The 15,621-nt window shown below is 42.9% G+C and overlaps 1 protein-coding gene across 2 annotated transcripts in view; it reads right to left on the bottom strand.

Moving 5' to 3' along the window:
- NCEH1 (neutral cholesterol ester hydrolase 1) overlaps nt 1-15,621 on the bottom strand; it is a 71,959-nt gene that overhangs the window by 22,109 nt on the left and 34,229 nt on the right. The gene's annotated exons all lie outside the window — the stretch shown is intronic.

Below are 15,621 nucleotides of genomic sequence, written 5' to 3'. Positions count from 1 at the left end.
GTGGGTCAACTTTGTCATCCCCAGAGCCACACTCATAACTCTTAGTATTTAAATTCCTACAAGCAACTTTTACTGCACTTGAGGACTCACTGGCCATCTTTTATACAATAACAAATTATATTTACTTTTGATTTATAGAGCTTACAGAATATTCTCATGCACTATTGATTTTTAAGATCAGCTCTGAGAGGAAAATGGGACAGGTATCATCAGGCCCATCTTATCAAGAAAGCTTACAAATTAAGTAAACTTGCCCATTTAAGTGGCAGTTCTGGGATTGAAACTTACAGCTTATCAATACCAGGATTCAGACCTTTTTGTTTTTACTTCTTTCTTTCTTTTTTTTTTTTCTGAAGTGAGAAGTGGGAAAGCAGAGAGACAGACTCCCACATGCTCTCGACTAGGATCCACCCAGCATGCCCACTAGGGGGCGATGCTCTGCCCATCTGGGGGTGTTGCAACCAGAGCCATTCTAGCGCCTGGGGTGGAGGCCATGGAGCCGTCCTCAGCACCCGGGCCAACTTTGTTCCAATGGAGCCTTGGCTATGGGAGGGGATGAGAGAGATAGAGAGAAAGGAGAGGGAGAAGGGTGGAGAAGCAGATGGGCACTTTTCCTGTGTGCCCTGGCTGGGAATCAAACCTGGGACATCCACAAATCAGGCGATGCTCTAGCACTGAGACAGCAGGCCAGGGCCCTTTTTGTTTTTTCTTAGATCAGCACATCACAGCTCAAAAAGCATAATAGGAATGGATGAAGAATACTTTATTTAAATGCATATAAAGAGAGGAAAATTTATATTTATCTTAAGTATTTTTTAAACATACCAGTATATTTATTGTAAGTGTGTCCAGTTGTTTTGAGAGTGAGGAAAAGAATAAGTGCATGAGCGGGAAGAAGCAGAGTCAACTGTGACCCTGGCATTTACAAGCAGACCTACTCAGACATAATCAGAAGTTTTTCAGAAATGTGCAAAAAATATACCATATTTCCCCATGTATAAGACGCTCCCATGTATAAGACGCACCTTAACTTTGGGGCTCAAAATTTGAAAAAATATGTATTATATAAAGTTATTGAACTCAAGTTTTATTCATCATAAAATTCGTACAACTCCTCATCACTGTCAAAACTCCCATCCATCAGCTTGTCCTCATCTGTGTCTGATGACGAATCACTGTCTTCAACAGTGAGCGCAAAAACAAGCTCAAAAAGCGAGAAATGCAAATAAAAAAAACTACAACCACTGTGTAAGATGCACTCAGTGTTTAGATCCCAAATTTTTCAGGAAAAAGTGCACGTTATACATGGGGAAATACGGTACAGCTGCCTTCTCTTTCTCTTTAAGCCCAAGGCGCATTGAGCCCTGCATTGAATGCTCAGAGAATTATTTGGTTGGAAAAGGAGCATAGAGAGGACAGACCCAAGTCATCTACTCAGCAAAAACCATGTGGAATGAATTCTCCTCTTCACCTCTTAGAAAACTCTTCCTGCTCAGTACACTTATAAAACTGACCGCTTTGCAGCGCTTAGTGGCCATGTTCAAAGACAGAGATTTGAAAGCAGCCTGGATGTCACTGACTGGTCAAACTAGAGAGGCTCAGAAGTGTCAGAGCGATTGGAAACTTTACTGGCACATGCGCAAGCACTTTCTGCTAATGGCTCTCAACCTCAGGAAGGAGAATAGCTGAGGAGTAACAGTGCCAGTCTGTGAAATATGAAACAGAGCACTGATGATTAGTGAAACATTTTATGCCATTGTAAGATCCAGGAAGCAATGCTACCAGCAGAAATCAGGATTACATAAAGCTAGCAATATACTACAATTCAGCTTCCCAACACAATGTGCACTGAAGAGAGTGCAGATGTCCTGTTACACGGAACCCCACAGCCCTGGGCAGCCAAGCTCCCGAGTCATTATCCAGTGTCCCATATAAATATTATCATCATATAACATGCCCTGCCATGAGAAGAACTGGAAAGCACCGCATAATAAAACCATTAGCCAGTGCTACTGAAAAACAAACAAACAGAAGGCGAAATACCTAGAAGACCGGCTGGCACATACTAAGTCTTACATGAGTTGGTTAATGTTATTATACCTCTGATCTGGAAGATCATTGCATCTAGAAATGTCAGCCAAGGGACAAACAGCCCAATATTTCTAGAGAAGCTGAGACAACCGGTTTTTCTCATTATGTACATTTGTTATTAGGACCATGATGATTACCATATTTCCCCATGTATAAGATGCACTTGAATTTTGGGGCCCAAAATTTGAAAAAAAATGTATTACATAAAGTTCTTGAACTCAAGTTTTATTCATTAAAAAATTCATACAACTCCTCATCACTGTCAAAGCTCCTATCCATTAGCTTGTCCTCATCTGTGTCTGATGATGAATCACTGTCTTCATATATTGCCTTCTCCTCAGTTCCATCTATGGCAGTGGTGGTCAACCTGGTCCCTACCGCCCACTAGTGGGCGTTCCAGCTTTCATGGTGGGCGGTAGCGGAGCAATCAAAGTATAAATAAAAAGATAGATTTAACTATAGTAAGTTGTTTTATAAAGATTTATTCTGCCAAACAGCGAAAATCCGACATAACGTACTTGGTAAGTAATTATTATTATATGCTTTAACTTGCTGTAGCTCTGCTTTATAAATTTTATAAAGTAAAGTTACTCCCCTACTTTATAAATCACCATTACTGTGGAACTGGTGGGCGGTTAGAAAATTTTACTACTAACAGAGATACAAAAGTGGGCGGTAGATATAAAAAGGTTGACTACCCCTGGTCTATGGCATTTGAAATGCCATAACCACTGTATAAAATGCACCCAGTTTTTAGACCCCAAATTTATTGAAAAAAAGGTGCATCTTATACATGGGGAAATATGGTCAAGTTCTAAAATGATTTCCAGTTAAACAGATGTAAAACAATTACCTCAAAAAAGTTTGTTTGTTTGCTTATGTCGAAAGGGGTAGGGGAGGCTATGGAAAAGCCATAGTACACAGATACCTACACACATAAATGACTCCGTCAGCTTCCAGCAGAAGCCCACCACCTTAAACTCTTAGGGCAGCTATTGCAACCCACTACCTGCTTCATTTCCTACATCCAAAGGTGTGTGTTCTCCAACTGTGGTTCTCCACCTTTTCCACTGATGGTCATTTCATCCTCTCAAACAGTTTCTTCAAAATTCTCCTCTCTAAATCCTACTTTATGGCTGCCTACTATATAAAAACACATTCTTACAAACTATTAATTGCATGAAAATTTATGGCCATATTTTTAAAACATCATAAACTTTGAGTGTACTTTTCAATGCAGATTTAAATTTCTTTAGTGGCATGCAAATTATATGACCTGCACTATAAAAAGCACCTGAGATCCCCCAATGCAGAGTTCTTGTGAAACAGGAAAAATTCAATGTTTGTGACAAGAAATTACCGAAGGTCATATCATGTAATTCATCAAGTATTAATCAGTTCCTGTACATAGGTAAAGACCACTACAAAGGTAGGTAGAAGATGAACCAAGAACTTAAGTAAGTAAGGATTTAAGTCTTGTCTGAGTCCCTCCCTTTCCCCAAATTCCCATCTCTTCTGATGCTGTCATAGTTCTCTGTACTTTCTCTGAGACTTTAACTTTGAAGGGCATTCCTTTCATTTTAAAGCTCTGATTAGATAAATTTTCTTTAATGTTGCAAACCAAACAAAACGTGTCTGCAGGCCAAACATGGACCAAGGGCCACCAGGTGCAACTTCTAATGCAGAGGACGACCTGGTCTGCCTGGAAGTGCGGCCGGAAAGCTGGGGGCAGATTAAATGCTCTTAAGTGGTGACCTGAGTTAGTTGTCCATGATAAAACTACAAAGGTTTTGGGACACTTTTTATTTATTATTATTATGAGACTGTACTTTAGGAAGAATTATGCCGCTGAGGTGTATACAATAGATTGGTAAAAGAGGAGTTTGGAGGCAAGGGCAGCAGCTATAAGAACTTGGCAGTTTGCAGGAGAGAAAATGAAGGTGTGCCCAGGAGAACGCAGGGGAGCGACATCAGCAGGGTCCCTGAGACAGAGTTGCTAGGCCTTGGCAACTAGTCACAAATGGAGGGACTGGGATCAGGTAGGCAGGCTAGAGGGACACAGAGAAAGGGCTCAAAGATACCCTGGGTTTTCACCTAGGGTGTGAGAAACAGAGAACAGAGGCAGAGGAGGAGTCAGGGAAGGTAAGATAAATTTCATTTTAGAATTAATCCAGGCACAGCCTTTAGAACATCTGGGTAGATAGGTTCAAAAGGCAGATCACAAATACAGTGTCAGAGATTCAAGGAGGTTAGGCCTGGAGGAAGAGCTCAGAGCTCAAATAACTGAATTTCAGAAGAGGTAGCAAAGAGTCAAAGCAGAGCATCAACAAAATAGGGCATGGGGGTAACATTCTTCGACAGGATAGAAAGAAGAATCTAGAAGAAAAAATGTAGAGAGTGGCAAAAGGAAAACTAAGAGTGAATCATAGTACAGAAGTCAAATTTGAAAAAAAAAATTTTTAAGCGGACAATTTGGCAATTAAAGGAAGCTCAGGACTGAAAAATGACCATTAGCATAACTAGGATATCATCACTAATTGCCAAAAAAAGTTTTAGGTGCATGATGGAGGCATAATCTAATTATTTCAGTATCTCCATCCTCACTGCTTTACTATGTGCCCAGGAGCCCAGCTCTGTACTTGGACCGCTGTTCCTTTAAGAGATTTAGCACCTATGTCAAGATTTTCCCATGCCTCCCCGTCTAACCTGCTGAGAATTCATGCCCATGTCTATGGTTGCTCAGGTCAAGTGCTAAAAAGCATTAGTCTAGGCTAAGTAATACTCAGGAATTATATATAGTACTGTATCAATCTTGCTCTATCACTGTGCAATAGCCTGGATTTGAATCTCATTTCTATTACTTACTGGTTGTGTGTCTAATTAATGCTCGTATGCCTTAATTTCCTCATCTGTAAAAATGAAAATACCTAACTCAGAGTTGTTCTGAAGATTAAATGAGTTAATATATGGAAAGTACTTAGAACAGCATTTGACACGTATTAAATACCATATAACCGTTTATTATTATGATTACCAACTAATAATTGATATAATAAAAGTGTCGCTTCAGTTTTTATCCCATAGAACAACTGTGACAATATTTATGTCTAGTAAGTTAAATAAGACTATCTATAGTATTTAGAGAACGTTTGCTCAATTTATTAAAATTTAGAAATTAAATGTTTAGAACAATTTGACTTGGTTTTGGCCATAGTAACTTTTAAGCTAACTTGTAATTTATGCTTAAATTAACTTGAAGATCCCAGTATATCCTCTGAGATACTATAAAGTTCTTCAAAAACTCTAATTTTTGGCCCTGGCCAGTTGGCTCAGTGGTAGAGCGTCGGCCTGGCGTGCAGAAGTCCCGGGTTCGATTCCCAGCCAGGGCACACAGGAGAAGCGCCCATCTGCTTCTCCACCCCTCCTCCGCGCTTTCCTCTCTGTCTCTCTCTTCCCCTCCCACAGCCAAGGCTCCATTGGAGCAAAGTTTGCCCGGGCACTGAGGATGGCTCTGTGGCCTCTGCCTCAGGCGCTTGAATGGCTCTGGTCGCAACAGAGCGACACCCAAAATGGGCAGAACATCACCCCCTGGTGGGCGTGCCGGGTGGATCCCGGTCGGGCGCATGCGGGAGTTTATCTGACTGCCTCCCTGTTTCCAGCTTCAGAAAAATACAAAAAAACCTCTAATTTTTTTTTTGGTTCTCTCTGTAATAAGTGTACATTATTTAGGACTTGCAAAAGAACAGTGTTACAAATATCAAAGATTAGCATTGGAATCTTAAAGAAATTACAGGTAACTTGGAAAGAAATATTAGATTTATAGGCTCATTTCAGAGATTTGTGAGGAGGGGAAGTGGAAAGAGCTGAACAAAAAGTTACTGGAATGACTATGCTCCAGATACAAAGACCTGGAGGTAAGATAGGGTTACCAGCCCAGAAAAAAAGGCATAATTGTCCCACAAATATAAAGACAGGGTGGTTGTGACACAGACACGCTCTTGCAGGGCTAACTCCTGGAAGTAGAATAGAGCTAATGTGACATTTCTCCAAATGTCACACAATTCAGCCAGTTGGTTGGTTAATGCACCGCCTCTGAGAGAATGGATGAGACTCAATGGATTCCCCTCCCCCACCTGGGGGGGGGAGCAATGCAAGGGGACAGAGCTGGCCCTGTCTCTCACCAGCTCTGGTTTATGCAAAGCTATGACATCATTCTAAGCCTCTGCTTTTTCCATGTGTTAACAAAAACAAATCTCATCTCCTTACATTAAGTTATTCAATGTGAAAATTTTATTAAAACATCTGACATACATGCCGGCACTGGCATGTTACTTTAGTTATTTAATCTGATGGTTCTCAAAACTGGCAGCACATTAGTATCATCTGGAAGTTCTAAAATCACCAATGCCTGAGTCCCATCCCACACCTACTACCAGGGGTCCCCAAACTTTTTACACAGGGGGCCAGTCCCTGTCCCTCAGACCATTGGAGGGCCGGACTATAAAAAAAAAACTATGAACAAATCCCTATGCACACTGCACATATCTTATTTTAAAGTAAAAAAACAAAACGGGAACAAATACAATATTTAAAATAAAAAACAAGTAAATTTAAATCAACAAACTGACCAGTATTTCAATGGGAACTATGGACCTGCTTTTGGCTAATGAGATGGTCAATGTGCTCCTCTCACTGACCACCATTGAAAGAGGTGCCCCTTCCGGAAGTGCAGCATGGGCGGATAAATGGCCTCAGTGGGCTTCATGTGGCCTGCGGGCCGTAGTTTGGGGACCCCTGTATTAAACAGTCACCTCTGAGAGTGTGACCTAAGGCTGGAGTATGCTTTCAGCTCTCTGAGTGATTTCAGGACATAGCAAGGCTGAGAATCACTAGGTAAAGCAAGTCGACTAACTCCTTCAACCACTCTTTATTAACCCTTTAAGTAATGAGTTTTTTGTTAACCCTTTGAGTGAGGACATACATGAACGTTCATACTACTCAAAGGGTTAAGGACCCAGTTGGTCGTGACTGGTCTAATGACTGGGGGTACTGAATGAAATTTTAAAGCACAAGAGCCTATTTTCAAAAAATATACAAATATGAGGAGGTCAGGAAAAGTCTCTCAAGTTTAAAATAATTAAAGCCCAACAAACTCAAGAAGAGGTTTTTGTTTTGTCAGTTTGTTTGTTTTGTTTTACTTGCTCTTTTCCTGCTTAAGGGATGCAGATAGGAACACCTACTTCAGGAAGGGAAAGTTAACATGTTCACCTTAGCACACATGAATTAAGTGCAGCAGATAGGTAGGATCCACGCAAAAATCTGTTCCTTAAATTCCTCTTTATGTCTCATTGTTTCTGGCCCTATAAGAATTTGTTTTCCAAAAATCTGCTCTTTCTCATGTCCTTGTGGGTTGCTACCTCCCCTTTTTTAGTCCAAAATGACATATGACATCATTTTGCCCATCTTTGGTATGTTCACGCTTCTGTGAATTCCACATGCACATGTATTAAAATTTTATTCTCTCCTGTTAGTCTGCTGTATGTCATTTGAATTATTCAATTAGCCAGAAGAACTAAAGGGATGAAGGGGAAAGTTTCACAGGCCCTGAAAGTGGGAGCATCCTAGACACAATAGATGATTATGATATGATGCAGGAAATAGAGATATGTACCCTGAAGTACAAAAGTATGTGACCCCACCTAGGAGAGAAGAGACAGGGGCTATCTGAAGAGGCTGCCTGGAGGCAGTATTATTAGCTGAGTTGAACTCAGGTTCCATAGGCTGGAGAAGGGGGAAGAGAGGGGAAAGGCACACAGATGTTTGTGTGGGGACAGGTGCTCCATACTTCAATCTTCTGCCCACCACCCACGCTTTGCTTTACAAGTGTTCAGCATCACTTTCCTCCGGTAAGAATTGGAAGACATCAATTCCTCTTTGCTTTTCCCACCCTGATGACTCCTTCACTTGCTGGGGGCTGATCTCTAATCCAACCTCACTTGGCTATCTGATCAACATTTCTGAAGGATTTTAACAATATGGCAAATTCCACCAGAAAGGGGAAGTTAATTTGCTCAGGAAAAGCAAGAATTGTAAAGTTGAATAAGATAAAAAAAGAAACTCTGAGAATACCATCATTTAAAAGGACAGTGGACCTAAGAGAAAGAACCAATCATTAAAAGATCTTCCCGGTGGAAGACAAGATGGCACTGGAGTAGGTGGACGTACCAACATCCATCTCCCAGAACCAATGTGGACTACAAACTAATTTTAAGAACCATCATCTGGAAAAACCAGCTTTGGACTAAACTAAGAGGACTCTTCAACCAAGGAACACTGAAGAAGCCACACTGAGACTGCTCCAGATATATGGAAAAGGTTTATATAGGCGGATGGGGATCCTCAAACCCCTCAGCGAGATCTCTGAGCATGGCTTGTAAGATACCAAGAGGCAGAAAAAACCCATTAGAAATCAGGTGAACTACCAGCTTTTAGGATACGCCCTTAAAGGCTCCAATGCCCCAAAGGGGTCTCATAGGATGTCATCTGGGTCCTGCTTCAAAAGTGGAAAGGAAGGTCATTGAGCTAAAGCCTGACAGACTTACATGCCTCTGCTGTGAGGAAACAAGGACACTGGAAGGTGGGCTTCCCCCTCGCTCCTCTAAGGGAGGGTTCAGTCTCTTCCAGCCCTGCTCCAGCCACCTATGACCTAACCCTGTCCAGAATGCTGGGTTTGCCACTGAAGGCTGAAGGTGCCCAGGGCCGTTGGCCCCATCTATGACACTGTGGATGAGCTTAGGGTATTTATTCCAAGAAGCAGGTAAACTGATCTCATTTGCACAAGGGCCACTTAACTATGTCTTGCCTGAATAGTCAGGTTTTTTATTCTTCCCTCAAAGATCTCTGTTGTGGGTGTTGATAGTCCTATTTTCTGCTGCTTTGTCTAATATATAGTGTTTCCTTTATTCCTCCTACCTCAATGCCCCACTCATATTTCAGGCTGGGACCTACTCCTAATTTAGAGCTCTCTTTCCCCCTTTTTCCAACTTCTATTATGAATCTACCTTTGCCACCCAGCTTAGTGTATCCCAAGGTTCTCTTTACCACGCCACAGTCATAGAGCTCCAAGGAAAAGCAACCTGGTCTCATCTCTCCAGGCAGAGGAGAACAGAAGCTCCATCTCCACGCATGCTGCAGATGGCTTTTCCAGTCTACCTGAATCATTACCAGCTAGAAGCAGCGGTCATTGGGACTTGGACGTAAGCTGCAAAGTATAGAATTATGACAACAATTCCAGTGCCATGCGGACCTTTCCTGGATGTGGACTTTTCCTGGACTCCTGCTCCCTGTGACAGCTCCTAACAGACTGAACTGTGGTTGGGTTGCATTTTTCAGGGATTTGGCATGGTGATGATGCCAACTTGGACTTGGTGAACATGTTAAGGACAGCACTCTTTTATAGATTCTTGCTGTAGTGGCCAAGAGTTTGCTTAAAGGCTTTAATCACTGTAAAAAAAAATAATATATATATATATGTATATATATATCTGGATAAAGAAGATGTGGCACATATACACCATAGTATACTATTCAGCCATAAGAAATGATGACATCAGATCATTTACAACAAAATGGTGGGATCTTGATAACATTATACGGAGTGAAATAAGTAAATCAGAAAAAAAACAAGAACTGCATGATTCCATACATTGGTGGGACATAAAAACGAGATTAAGAGACATGGACAAGAGTGTGGTGGTTATGGGGTGCAGGGGGAGGAAAGGAGGGAGGGGGGAGGGGGAGGGGGAGGGGCACAAAGAAAACTAGATAAAAGGTGACAGAGGACAATCTGACTTTGGGTGATAGGTATGCAACATAATTGAATGACAGGATAACCTGGACATGTTTTCTTTGAATATATGTACCCTGATTTATTGATGTCACCCCATTAAAATTAATAAAAATTTATTTATTAAAAAAAAAAAGATCTTCCCCATCCTCCCCAAAAGAGGAGGAACTAATCATTAGCATGGCAAGAGAAACAAGAGGCTGGAGAAGTTAAGGGGAAAGAGTTTCAAAAAAGAGCAAGTTGTTCAACGTCTGCAGAGGCCAAGTAAGTCACTGGTGTTGACAATGAGGTTATGAGATTATTGGTGAACCCAGTAAGCACAGCTGAGTCAGAGCGATCTGGCCAGAAGCCAGGCTGTAATGGGTTGCAGAAATGAGTGGGAGTGAAGACTCTGAGATAGCGAACAGAGAGGAGTACTTTCACTGTTCGTAGGGCTAAGGAAGGCAGTAGAACAACAGGCTGAGAGGAAAAAGTAAAGAAAATCCCTCCCCCTTTTTAAGATGAAACTTGAACATGCTCGTAGGGGAAAAGCCCATAAACAGGAGAGACAAAGGTTTCAGTAGAGAAAAGAAGAGTGAAATGAGACCCTGGAGGAAGGAGGAGGAGAAAGGCCCTAGGAAACCAGCGAGCGGACCTTGGGGCCATGACAGGCAGCTTGCTGGAGGTGGGCAGAGAAGCCAAGAGGATTCACCTCTAAAGGGAACATGATTTCTGTTGAGATCAGCTCTTTATTTACCCTAAAGAAGACAGCGGCTTTTCAAAGACCCCCTTTAGGAAGGCAGCCCATTACAATTTGGCTTCCAGCCAGATATCTCCGACTAAACTGTGCTTACGAGGTCCACCATTGCCCCCGTCACCCCACTGCCAACACCAATGACCTGCCTGGCCTCACTGCGGCCTCTAACGACAATTGGCTCCTTCTTGAAACTTTCTTCCCCTTAACTTCTCAATCTTGTTTCTTTTGCCATACTAATAATTAGTTACTTCCTTTTTCTTCTTTTGTCTGTCATTGATTCTTCTTCTCCTGCCGACTGGGCCCTTTAAATAATGGTGTTCCCCAATGTTGGTTAAATAAGTTTGTAAATATGATATATATGTTTGCTCCCTTAGAGTTTGCACTGGGTGTGGGGGACAGGCAGGGTGGTTATACCCTAAGGCTTAGTTTTAAGACTAAGCTTTTTCCACACGCTTGACTGTTGCATGATGTGGGGTGGTGCACTCTCATGAGGAATCCCATCATACCTCAGATAAGTGACTTTGTATCAGAGACTTCCTTATTTGTATATTAGATTAAAGGTTTTGATTTCTACACTATAAAATGGGGGCAGACCGGGAATTTGTTCTCTCTTGGTTCCTGAGATTAGCATTAGAGGAGAAAGCAGAGAAAGAAGAGCAGAGAGAGGCCACGTGGAGGAGGCCAGGAGAAGCAGCCAGGATGGCAGAGTGCTGAAGGAGAAGCCAGTTTGTGCAGAGTTTGTGCAGAGAGAAGGAGATGGGGAACAGAGGTGAATAAGGCTGGTGAGCTAGATACCTTTGATTCTAAGAAACTCGGATAAGTCAGTAGCTTTGTGAGCACTGAATGAGTGGGTTTTGGAGCCCAGTGTGTGTTTTTACTTGCCCGCCGGGTGCAAGCTAGGATTAAAGATGATGGCCCACCAGTTCTTGGCTCTGTTGTTTCATTACTAACTGTCCAAATCCAATGCAGACCTGCATGGGTCGGGCGGCTGTGATAGTGGCCATGGATACTGGCTTTACACCCAAGGTTCCATTTTTTATTGCATTCAACTGTACAACTCCTGCTTTCCCTGAGTAAGCCAGTGTATTACTATGGCACAAAGCCGAGCAAATAGGAAGTGCTCACTGTAAAGCCAGTAGCCATGGCCACCATCACAGCCGCCCGGCCTGTGCAGGTTCACATTAGATTTGGACAGACGGTAATGAAACAATGGAGTCAAGAATTGGTGGGCCATCATCTTTAATCCTAGCTTGCACCCGGCGGGCAAGTAAAAACACACACTGAGCCCCAAAACTCACTCACTAGGTGCTCACAAAGCTACTGACTTATCCGAGTTTCCTAGAATCAAAGGTTTCTAGCTCACTAGCCTTATTCACCTCTGTTCCCCATCTCCTTCTCTCTACACAAACTCTGCACAAACTGGCTTCTCCTTTAGCAATCTGCCATCTTGGTTGCCTCTCCTCTCCTCCACGTGGCCTTACTCTGCTCTCCTTTCTCCGCTCTCTCCTCTAATGCTAATCTCAGGAACTGAGAGAGCAAGCTCCCAGTCTGCCCCACTTTATAGTGTAAAAATCCAAACCTTTAATCTAATATACAAACAAGGAAGTCTCTGATACAAAGTCACTTATCTGAGGCATAATGGGATTCCTCATGAGATTGCACCACCCCCTATCATGCTACAGTCAAGGGTGTGGGGAAAAGCTTAGTCTTAAAACTAAGCCTCATGCTATAAAGACCCTGCCTGCTTACAGCCTGTCCCCCACATCCAATGCAAACTCTAAGGGAGCAAACATATATATCATATTTACAAACTTATTTGACCAACACACACTTAATAGCAGCCTATTAAATTGAATGACTAGGACCTCTGTCCATGTGCTGATGACTTCCAGATTTCTACTAGCCCCTGATCAGTCATTCTTAAGCTGCAGGTACATATTTCCAGGCATCTCCAGGACATAACCTGAAAGCTCTTTGAAATGACCATGCTCTATCCTCCCTTCTCTACCGTCACTCCGCAACTCACTCCAGTACAGTAAATTCTTTATTAATGCTCTGACCAAATTTTAGTTTTCAAGCTTGAACCAAACCTTGATACAGGTTTCTCTTGCTATCTGAAAGTAGAGCATTCCTATGAAAGCTTTCATAAACTAAAATGACATGAAGCAGAAGCAATTACAGTTAATTTATATGGTAACATTCTTTTAGTATTCCCAGACCCCCAAATAACCTACCAAATCATAACAAACACGCTTAATCACATCCAATTTTAGGTTATGTGTAACATCCTTGCGAACGCCCTTAGGCTTTTTGATACCTTAGGACACACCTTGATAACGGATACACAGAATGAATCAAGATAAAGCCCAGTTTTTCACAGACACAGTTCAAAGCCATGGCAGCTGGATGCTCAGATGCCGAGAGGAGTCCCGGGGAAGGACCGAGGGGTGCCATGCTCACTGGCCCAGGTGTGTGTTACCTCCATGAGGGCTCACTGTAAAACAAAGGCTGAATGCTAGTTTTTGCTTTTCACCATTTTTCATAAAAACAAACCCCTCTTCAAATTTCTTTTGAGTTAGCAAAAACAGGTATGTAGGTATGTAGTCTTTCATGACAGCAAAGTGGCACAGCAGGGTCACATAGCAGCTCCTTCTTTCCTTCAGGTGATATCCAACCAATCATCAGTTTATGTCAATGTCACCTGCCGTCAATTTCTAAATCTTGTTCTACCCGCAGCCTCCACCCCTACTCATACTGCTGCCTTGATGATATGTTTATTATTTCCTGTATTTGCCTATTAAGTTTAATTCTAGGCACTTTCTTTCTCTATAACCTGATGTATCCTGCTGATCAGAGTTCTTACCTTAAAAGGCTGATCACATTGCCTGGCTGCTTAAAAACTTCTTACACAAAAGCAAAACAACAGCAACAACAGAAAACGGAACTTGATAGTGCAGTCTGATCCCACTGTGTGTTCCAACCTACTTCTCACCACCCCAAGCTCCTGTACGTTCTAGTTCCCTCGAGTCAAGTATACTCAAGTCTAACTTGCATAACTTTCTTTTATCCTGTACCTGCTGTTTTCTATGGCAATGGCCCTCAGTGGTGTGCTGGAACTAGCTCTTGCCAGGTCAAAAAAAAAAATCAACTGTTCAAATTTACAAGTCAGTTGACACTAGGTCAGCAGGCTGAAATCGGCCATGGTGGGAGTACTTACATCATGGAAATTAGCAATAACAGATCAGATTTCCCCACACCCTTCCTCCCCCGGAGAGTACGCCACTGCCTCTACTGCACAGCCCTCCTCCCTACTCATCCAGAGCACTGCACACTGTTTTAGGTGCAGACTAGGAAGTCCATCAGCCAATGTCCAATCCAGGCTCTGACACTGACTAACTGGGTGATTCCAGACAAGTCACTAAACTTCTTTCTACCCGTTTCTTGACATGTAAAACTGAAGTGATCACAGTAAATACTTAAAGTGCTTTTCAAAGGATGCCATTTTAAAGAACTTAGTATATCAGTGCTCACAATGCTCTTTCTGCTTGTTTAAGCCAAGCCTTTGTAGCATTCCAGACTGTTGATAATGAAGTCTCACCACCTTGCGGAGCTGTGGTGACTGGAAGAGAAACCCTGCTTTGAGCACGCAGCCAGCAGAATCCCCAGTGCCTGCTCCTCAGCTGGGACGGATAGGAGGACTTCAGGGGAGCAGAGCCCTTTAAGTGAAGTAAGCCCCCATCTTGCAGGCTTCCTCAGAAGAAAAGGTTGTGAAGAATCACTTTTCATTATCCTGCCTTGCAATTCTCTGAATAAGGTTTGAAGAGGAAAAGGAAGTATGGAGAGGAAAGAGCCCAGACCTTGGACAGAGACCAGGGCCCAGTCCCAGCTCTACGGTTACTGGCTGCGGGACCTGGGCACACTTCCCGAGTTCTCTGGGCCCTGCTCCCCAGATGGAAGAGGGAGGAGAGAGCCCACGGGAGAAGATAATCTGCATTACCTATTGTCTCCTCTCTGTGGAGGCCCTGAACTGGCAGGGCCCCATCCAGTTAGGTAGCCTTCCTATACTTCTTTTTCCTTCTTTTCTTCCTTTACTCAACACTATTTTTGTTAAGTAAACTTTCTTTCTCACACTCTGAGAGTAGGCATGGACCAAAAGACTTGTGTGGAGCACAGTGGCACCCTTCTCCACAGAGCCAAGCCTTGGAGAGAATTATTAAGCCAACTTGCAAAGCACAAATATAATTATGTAACGGGAGGGTTCTCAGATGTGATTAATCTACTACAGAATTTCAAATTTGTTTAGTTTTCTTTTCAAGGATTTTATTTTAAGCTACAAAGCAAACCTGAGGAAAGCCTTATCCCCCTTAGTAGCCAGGTAACCCAGAACAGAGGAGGGAAGAGCCCACAGAGGGTCCAAGCCCTCACCCCTCACCCTGCCGCCTTCAGTCTGCTCTCTCACGCAGGGGTCCTCACACTTTTTACAAAGGGGGCCAGTTCACTGTCCCTCAGACCGTTGGAGGGCCGCCACATACAGTGCTCCTCTCACTGACCACCAATGAAAGAGGTGCCCCTTCTGGAAGTGCAGCGGGGGCAGATAAATGGCCCCAGGGGACTGCATGCAGCCGGCGGACGCCTGCTCCAAGGACTACAGTTCAATAGGGGGAGCACAAAAAGGATAAACTTTTCTCTTTCCAGTTCCTAAACCTGTTTGTTTGTTTCTCACTATCACAGAGAAGACAAAGAATTTCTGTATTGCTGAACTACTTGCTTCGCTCCAAAAGCCTCCTCTATTCTGTCAGTAGATGTCCAGAAGGAGAATACCTCAAACATACTGACATGTGCTGTCTGCTTGTCCCTGTCCTCAGGGGGGAGGTATCTCAGACCAGTAATGGCCCAGTGAATTGCCCAAGGTCACACAGGCAGAAAGCAGTGGGTGGCATTTGAACAG

The sequence above is a fragment of the Saccopteryx leptura genome, chromosome 8 (assembly GCF_036850995.1).
Source record: "Saccopteryx leptura isolate mSacLep1 chromosome 8, mSacLep1_pri_phased_curated, whole genome shotgun sequence".
NCBI lineage: Eukaryota > Metazoa > Chordata > Mammalia > Chiroptera > Emballonuridae > Saccopteryx > Saccopteryx leptura.
Note: the sequence above shows the minus strand (reverse complement) of the source record. Positions and strands in the feature narration are given on the sequence as shown.